The following is a 9,485-nucleotide window of genomic DNA, read 5'->3' on the forward strand; positions in this document are numbered from 1 at the left end:
CGGACCACGCATTGACGCATTGTAGTGATGCGAAGTCAGTAACAAAATTAGATGTACTCACAGTAGGTAGTAGAAAACATATCGGGTTAAAAACGGTATTGCAGACCCTTAACGAATGAATTGGTAGGATATCTAATAAAATGTCTTATCAAGATGTTGGAACATGTGTTCTTAAAAATTTTAATATTTCAGCATTTCGTCATTGAATATACGTTAGGAATTTACTAACAGTTTATCAGGAAATGGCCTGGAATCCCGTTTTAACCGGATTAACAATAATGTGAAGATATTTTTAAGAAATTAGCAATATTCATTTTTCTTTGTGAATGTAGTAAAATATAATGAAAAGAAAACCTGAAGAGGTAGGATTGTAGGTATTGATGTATCATATATGAGATCAGATATGAAGCTAAAAAATATGTTCCGCTTTTTTTACCTCCAAACGACCTCTAACTCTCCCAACGCTCTTACTAAAACTATCGAATTCGGTCTACGCATACCGTTTATCGTGTTTTAATAGTGGAACACGTTTCGACGAGATATTAGAACTCAGTAGATCACTTGTTAATGTAATAATGTTGGAATAAATAGACGTTCTCTAGGTAAATTTTTGATTCTAGAATATCAACCGTTGTAATATAATGAGCTTGCTCATAATGCATAAAAACTTTTTTCCATTTACAGTTTCAATCAATTTGAACAGAATTATAGTTATTTATAGCCACCTCTCTTATCTCCATCCAACCCACAATTGGCAAGCTTAGATAATCACATTTGAATGTGAATTTTCTCGAATTCAAATTATTGTAAATTCTGGTTGAAAACGGGATTGCAGGTCTTACGAATGAATTAACAGGTTTCCTGATAAACTTTTAGCAAATTAGAATAATCTTTGTGTGCTTCTAATGTTTAATTTATTGGTTGGATGTCTTCACATAGTAAAAATATCACTATTGATGAAGTAGGATTTATCAAATTGTGTATTTAATGGTTTTTTGCACAACGTGGTCAAACTGAACTTCGACACATTTCCCATTTAATTTTTTGCGACTTTATGCTTTATTTTTTGTACACTACCATCATTGAATAAACGCGGCGAAGTCCAATTATAACTCTGACTACTCGGTCATTTTGCATTTCGTCTTTATGTAAATTTGTTTGTTTCGTTCCGGTTCCGGTTAAAGATGGTGGCCGTTTTAATGGTTCAGTAAATGTTATTTTTTCAATTGTGATCGATCGTCGGATCGTTGGATTTATTAATTAAGTGGGTATTTAAGTACCTACTTAGAAATCTTACGATTTCAGAAGAAATTTCGGTTTTGATTGATTTCATAAGAGAAAATTGGAAACATACCTTTTGGACACGTGGCCTACTGGTCACAGAACTACTAGTAGTATTTCGTGTCAGTAGGTGCATCGTAATAATTAGTAGTTGCCCTTGTAAATACATGTTATTACGTCGTTACTGGCTTATGATTACATCGATTGCTGCATCAAACGAAAAATTGTGTTATGCTATAAGGTACTTATTACGTCATAAGTTAATTAACTATTCTTCACACCATTTTCTCACAGTCGTAAATATATAGGATGGAACACCATACTTTAAGGTGTCATGCATTCTAGGGACGTGTTGTCATCTTTCATCTACTCTGTTTATATGTGTACAAGCAATCTTAGCGTCCCTTTTTTACCGGCAACACTATTTCATGCGTGTAGCTATGTAGCTTCAGGATAATTATTTCAATGGATTCCGTAAAAATTGGTCCCTGAATTTAGAATAATATATAATCCAAGCAATCAGTAATGCCCCAGAAAGACAATGGCACGACCGAGTTAATCAAAAGGGTAAACTTCAAATTATTCATTAAAGAAGAATACAATACTAATAGAAAATAAACGGATAACGATCACAACTAGGAATGGAACCCAGGATCTCTTATCTGGACAGAGTCTTAACAACTCGGCGATTGTGACCAACTTATTGAACGTCATATTTTTTGTTGGAAAGTTGTTAATAGTATCTTCTTCAATCAAAATACTAATTTCGATAGTAGTGTGTCCTGCGTAAAATTCTGGTTCAATAAACTCGGATTCGTTTTGAATTTAATGTCATTTTCAATATTGGAACTGATTGAGTGAAGAATTTAAACAAGATATAAGATAACTATTTGAACGGTCTGTTTCAAAGCTGTTTATGCCAGAACAGAATTTTGAGGCATTCCATTCTCTGTACCTACCCCTGCGGTAAAACTGCATAATGGTTACTTTGTTACTTAATTTAATAACTACTTTGATTTCATAATCAAATCAGTGTAATAAAAAGAAGAACTCCACGAAACAGGAAATAAATAGAGAGCTCTATACCAGATAGTTGCAGTCAGCATGTAGTGTATAGATTATGGGAGTGGTAGAGTGGATATGTGGTAGTAAGTGGTATGAGGTGGTGTTTGGTAGCGCGAGGATGTGTGATGTGTACGAGAGATGGCTGTTCACGCCTGGTTGACGAATTCGACCGACCGCTTCGGTGAACTTGAATAGACTTAGTTACATGCTAATTGCCGTACACAAGTTTGGGGTGATCACCTGCCGTACACCATACGTACATACATCGTACACCGACCAACCACTGATTAAATCACCAAACACCGTTATACCCTCGGGAGAGGCCAATAATAATAACATTATATAACCTGATTCACAGTAACATCTCCTACTTTGGAAACAGGTAGTTACTGCCTACATAGGCACTCATATTATGCACAATCCACATAATATTTGTTCAGCGTCTCGTTGTATGTACATACATATTATGACACTAAAGCGAGGACGCGACATTGAACTTTTCGCTATTAATATTTCGCCGGCGAATATAATATTGTAAGGCCGTGACCTCTCGCGCACGGAGCCGTTTACCGGTTTGAATCAAACGCCAAACAAGGAATGTAAATAACTCGGTAAGCCTTTATCACACACCGTATCATTTTCACAACATCGTAAAAGTGTCGGAAAAGCGAGATATACTTTGTTTCTTGCGAGGCGAGATTACATGGAAGAGATTTCAACGGGTGGACGGACAAGAATCCCTCCAGAACGACTACGTGTTCGTTGCACCGCTTACAAAAACGGCAAATTGATTTCGTCGCTATTTACTTACGTATGGTCTGCTTTCCAACGATAATCCATAGCACAGGTACACTGTTGATATTTTTTCACATACAATTTACACAATAAAGCACATCACTCAAAACAATTGGACACACAATGGTCGCGTTAACTATCCGTGTTTTCGAACTGGGTTTGTCGGTTGGCCCCTTACACACCTGTACGCGGGTTGACCGGAGAGCGCTCACATACCTGTCTTAGTCTGCTCGCTTGCGTGTCAGCTGGCCGCGACCTACGTTACCGACTCGGTCTGCCCGCACTGCCATCTACACCCGCCCGCTGCAAGCACTCCCCGCGACATCGGTAAGGTAGGCTGATTGGACGTGCTGGGAGATTGCCTACCATCATTTATTGAGGCGCATTTCCATTTTATCGTGAATCTCCGGTGATAATTAAGTCATCACGGTAGTAGCATGGCGGGGCAGTATAATTTAGGCTAAATGGTATTGTGGAACGCTAAATTTTCCGCTTACTAGAGGAGACTTAAACAACTATAAATAGTATTAAATAAAGTCGCTATCCGCGTCTGTCTGTTTCTGCGCTGAGTTCTTCTAAACTACGCACCGGATTTTGATAGAATCACTATCATTTAGATAATTTCTTCCGAAAGGTTAATATATATAATACATGCATATTGTACTAAAAAAAAGTAGAGAAAAGTGTATGTTTTGTGAACAAGTCGTAAAAAATATATTTTCGGGTGCTTTCATCGCTGGCTAAACCTGTCTTCTGTTTTTTTTCGAACGGACGACTAATATTTACTACTTAGACACTCTTAGGATGAATCGTTTGTTGTTTCATAGACAAAATTGTGTTATTTTTTTAAATTTTATTTTTGTTTATTGCAGAAACAAACAGTACATAATTACATAGATGACAATAGTTACAAAATCATAAAAGTTAGTACAATAATTGGTACCAATGACATGTCGCTGACATATATGCATATGAGGTATATTATACATTTTACGGTTAAGTTGCATTTATTTTTTTTTTTTTTTTTTAACTTCCGATTTAGTTGTCCGGGTTAAGTCTTCCCCAAAGGAAAAACTTAACCCTTCCACTCACTTTTCCACAAATGATCATCTAGTCAATCAACATTATGTAAGTGCATTATATAAGCAAAATAAATACAAAACAATACAAGAACAACACGTCAAATCACCAGAGATCAAATGGGAAAATAATTCACCGTCTCCAGATATTTTCATATCAGAGGGTTCGGCTCGGTAGAACTTCTAACAGGGCCTATAAATCCTACTGATCCCTCAACATAAATATTTAAAAAATCTTTTGTTATCCTACATGTATTCAAAATGACCGACTTTTGCATCTTTATATATAATTTTTTTGATAGATCTAATACGCCTAAATTTTTAATTAGAGAGCTAGGTATAATGCCAGTAGCCGAAATAACGAATGGTAATATTTTTATAGTCTGAGAATGCCAAATTCTTTTTATTTCATTTCCTAAATCTGTGTATTTTCTTATTTTTTCACTAACAGATTTTTGAATATTACAGGAATTTGGAATAGCGACATCAATGATATAAGTTATTTTTTTAATTTTGTCATGTAAAACTATATCGGGTCTATTATGACTAATCGCTCGGTCTGTTAGTATAGTTTTATCATAATATATTTTATAAAATTCGTTTTCTAAAAATGAATTTGGTTCGTATTCATAATATGGTACTACATTACGGCAGTCAATCAAGTTATGTTTAATTACCAAATTTTGGTGAATTATTTTTAAAACTTGATTGTGCCTAAATGTATACTCGGACGGTGCTAATATAGAACATCCCGATATAATATGTTCTATAGTTTCCGGAAAAGCCAAACATTTTCTACACAAATCATCAATTTGATTTGTATCTTTAATTATATGCTTTCTATAATTTTTAGTATTAATGACTCTATCCTGAATGGCAAGCATAAATCCTTCTATTTCTGCGCTCAACTCTCCAATACTCAACCATTTGTTTGACGAAATTTATTATTATTTTTATTATTATTTATTTTTATTATTTCATCATGTTTCGGTTGTTTCATAGTACTAGTAAAATAACATAGCTTTTAGAGGACTTATCCAGTAAAATGTTTGAAAGTAAACCAAGCCGTGTCAAAATGTATGGGAAATGTCAGAAGTTGGAGGAACTATTCTATAGTATTTGCTATCACCTACTATCAACGTGACGTTCAATGGTAGGTACTGCCACACATAACTAAATTGTAACGAAAGGCTCCAAATAAATCATAATAATGGATTGTTTGCTACATAATTTTTCAAATCAGGTCATTTTAATATTTACCAAAGGTCCAAATCGGAGTATCAACCTTATCCTTGATTTATTTTTTCGTAGAACAGGCTTTTCACGTCAAAACTAAGAAAAATAAATTGTTCAAAAATCGGCCTCGTCAGCAAAACGCTTTTGTGTTCAAACGTGACAAAATATATCTGTTGCAACATATCTAAGAATAGGTACCTATGAAACCGGTCATCAAATTTTGGGAAGCCTTTTATTTATTTTTTGTGACAACCCTCAAAAGCGAATCGAATAAACGACCCGTTCTTATGACGCCAACATCAACTGTGAACGGGTTTTGGGCTCGTGTCCTGCCTCGAGTTTCACGCATGTGCATATACACCGGTGTACCGGGGATCAATGCTGCTAACTCCTTAGAGTAGGCTCCATTAAAATATCTGTAGAACAGACTCAGCATACCCACGTTGCGTCTGTGTATTTGAGAACGAATTTTCAATCAAACGGACCGCCTTCCTATGCACAGAATCAAGTTATTTAGTATTTTGGCGCTCTGGTGGCTCCCAAATTCAATTTTTGGGCTATTTATTATCAAATTAACCATTTGTGTGCATATTATTTATCACCAAATCAATCATTTGTGAATATATTATTTATTACCATATCAACCATTTGTGAATATATTATTTATAACCAAATCAACCATTTGTGAATATATTATTTATTACCATATCAAACATTTGTGAATATATTATTTATAACCTAATCAACCATTTGTGAATATATTATTTATTACCAAACCAAACATCTGTGAAAATTAATAATTGTCTGTTTCTTTTCCATCCACCTTTATACATTAAATTAATATTATGACTGTTTATGCTCCTAAAAACAAATAAAAAAATTGTGAATTTAAGATTATATAGGGCTAGCAGCTGGGTAATATAATCTTTATTTTTATGGTAATATTCACAGCATGCAGTTAGGTATCCGCAGTATTATTGTTCTGGATCTTGCTAAGAAATCTGTCTCAATTATTAAACCTTCTTCTGACATTATCTTCGTTATTATCTGCGGCCTTAGAACAATGTTGAATGTTTCATTCGGGTATGAAGCAGATATACCCATTGCAAGTAATACATTATTGTCGTGTTCTGAGAACAAATTATGTTAATAATTGGAAATAAATATATAATTGTATGTTCTGTTTTCTGATCATCAAATTTGTTTAATCATTTTCATAAACTACATTTAAAACTTGCCGACATATTTCCTGTAATTCCTAGACACTCATTATTATAACATGATTGTGTACCTGTTATTATGTAGGTACCTACTTATCACGTATTATATTATCCATTCCTTGAAGTTGTACCAATTTCAAAGAATAACAAATAGTTCCTGCTCTTAAAAATATAATATCACAAGCTTTACCGCGCTACGGGTTTGCTGTGGCTCCTTTTAGAACTTTCAAGAGCATTCTAGAACTCTCCGGAACCTTCTAGACTCACCGACACACTCCGCCACTCTGCAACCTGTTTGCAACCTTATAGAACCTTCTTGAAATTTCTCCTTGCAGAACCTTCTGGAACATTCGAGAACCTTTATGAACTTTCTGAAACCATGCAGACTCACCGACACAGTCGGCGGGCCCATTTTAAAATAATCTGAAGCATTCGCCGCCTTCCCATAATAAAGCAAATTTTCGTCACCCACTCTCACCCACGCTCAGCCATCCCTACCAAACTCTCTTACTTTCGATGTGACACCAAGGGCTATCTACCACTATAACCACCGGTAAATGGCAGTGGCTGGTTGTGAAGAAAATTAGCCGGGTAGGGAATCACGGGTCTCATTTTATAATATATATTAGATTAGATTGAAAAAAAAAATTTCGATCTCCTTTTGATTTATTATTTCTTTAGAAAATAATAATAAAACATTAAAATATTTGTGCATGAATTTCGCTTAGTAAAAAACAACTTTCGTTGACGTTTTTTTCAAAACGCATAAGACAAATCTTTTATGCGTAGCACAAAGGATAACAAATGGAATTATTTTTCGTGAGATTTTTTTTTCAATTTGTATAGGTGTTTCAGCCTAATAATTTTTTATTAAGAATCTCTCCAAGTTATTGGAAATCAGGTTAAAAACGGGATTGCAGGCCGTTTCCTGATAAACTTTAAGTGAATTCCAAATAATATTGGACCACGTGTTCATGCACCTGTGTTTGTTTTGATAATATATTAATGACGAAATGCGATAACATTAGGGCTTTTATGAACACGTGTTCCGGCATCAAAAGTTTAACAGGAAACCTATCAATTCATTCGTTAATGGCCTGCAATCCCGTTTTTAATCGGGATTAATTTGATGAGATTCTTAATAAATTAGCAATATTTTTTATCAGTAAATTTTCTCCTTACAGCTTCACTAATCCTATGTACGTTCAGCTTATCCACATGTGATCACATATGATTTGTGATTTTTCACTAGTCTGTGCTAGTAAATAATAATCGTGTAGAAATAATAACATCGAAAAAATTTGGATCACTGACGTAGATCGTGTCAATTTCGTAAGTATTTTTTACTGCCCATTATTAATTGATTGAAATAATTATTGTAAATCCGGCTCGGAACGTGAGAGAAGATTTATCAATTTCTCGGCATCCTTGTAAAGCTTCAAGCCGTCCTTTTTTATCTAAACTAGAAAATACGGAGTTAAAATGGTATTTCAATGTAGGACCATTTAACAAACTAATATTTAGTGGACTTTTATAATGGGTATATTACAGTTTTCGCGGTTAAGGCGAAGCTGAATCACTATTTTGATTAATTTTTATAAATAATTGGTCTACATTATGAATACTAAAAAATATGCTTTAGATAAATTGAAGGTTGTACTATCGCTTTGCTTGAGTAGAATACAAATAAAAAAATAAATTACTCAATAAAAAATATAAATATAAACTACTAAAAGAAACATTTTTTCAATAGAAATGTATGAACACGTAAAGGAATCAGTTAAAAAAAATACAGTTTTATAGCTAAGATTATTTGTGACAGTTTCACTTAATTGACTTTTTTGCTTTCTTGTAAAATTATTTACAAAATAAATAAAAACCACTTTTTTGCTTAAAACCGAACGTTTCTAGACGTTTGTCAAGCGATTTTAATGCCTATTACCTACAATATAATGTTCACCAAGAATATACACATTTTTGGCTTGTAGCTGCCTCTTAAAGTGAATTAAAGAAGAAAGAGACGCTTCCACTGTTTGTTTTTTTACTCTAAATAAAAATACTATAATGAAGGGATTTTTAACTTATTTTTACGTTGATGTATAAATGTTCTACATCGGGTTAAAATGTGGTATCTTTTATTTGATGCCAAAAAGATATGTTCGTTTTTGTTTGTTCTTGACGTCACGCCGTCCAACGTCGGCAACAGCCGTCTTACCGGACATTGACGTTTTCTATGTTGTAATGACGTAGCCAGTTTCCAATCGTTTCGGAACATGCTGTTTTATGTAGCTTTTTAAATCAATAATTATTAATGAAATTATATAAATTAGACAGTTTTAGTAAGACGTGCAGAATCAGAAAAATGAACTAAAAATTATTTATATCTTCCGCACATTTTTAACGTTATCAAACTATTTCGTACTAACTTTGCTTGTATCATACAGAGACTTCATAGCCCTTGTAATAAATATTGTTCTGTGAATATTTTCAAATCAGGATTACTGAAAACAAATTTGAAATTAGTAAACTCTCTCCATAAACCTAGGTATATTATTTAATTATTTAAATATTATATGTGTATTTGTTTTATATTTTTTACTCATTTTACTTATAATTTCAGTTGCATCACTACAGCTATATTATATCTGGATTTTTACACTTATACTGTCCCTTATTTAAAATTACAGTAAATGTACTGTACATAATACATTGATATTATTTTCTATATACTAAAGATATCCTACTGTGTACACTGTATACTTATGATTGCATGAATCATTTTTATAAAAGCCCTTGAAAGGCAGCCTTG

The 9,485-nt window shown here is 33.5% G+C and overlaps 1 protein-coding gene across 1 annotated transcript in view; it reads right to left on the bottom strand.

Moving 5' to 3' along the window:
• The window catches only part of ck (unconventional myosin-VIIa ck), a 96,314-nt gene extending 92,969 nt beyond the window's left edge, over positions 1–3,345 (bottom strand). The window contains exon 1 of the mRNA XM_089630940.1: positions 3,158–3,345. The gene's annotated coding sequence lies outside the window, so the exon portion shown is untranslated. The remainder of the gene's footprint in view (positions 1–3,157) is intronic.
• Between the last annotated feature and the right edge of the window lie 6,140 nt (positions 3,346–9,485).

Source organism: Hesperophylax consimilis, chromosome 4 (assembly GCF_061612785.1).
Source record: "Hesperophylax consimilis isolate HC1 chromosome 4, BYU_Hcon_1.0, whole genome shotgun sequence".
Classification (NCBI taxonomy): Eukaryota; Metazoa; Arthropoda; class Insecta; order Trichoptera; family Limnephilidae; genus Hesperophylax; species Hesperophylax consimilis.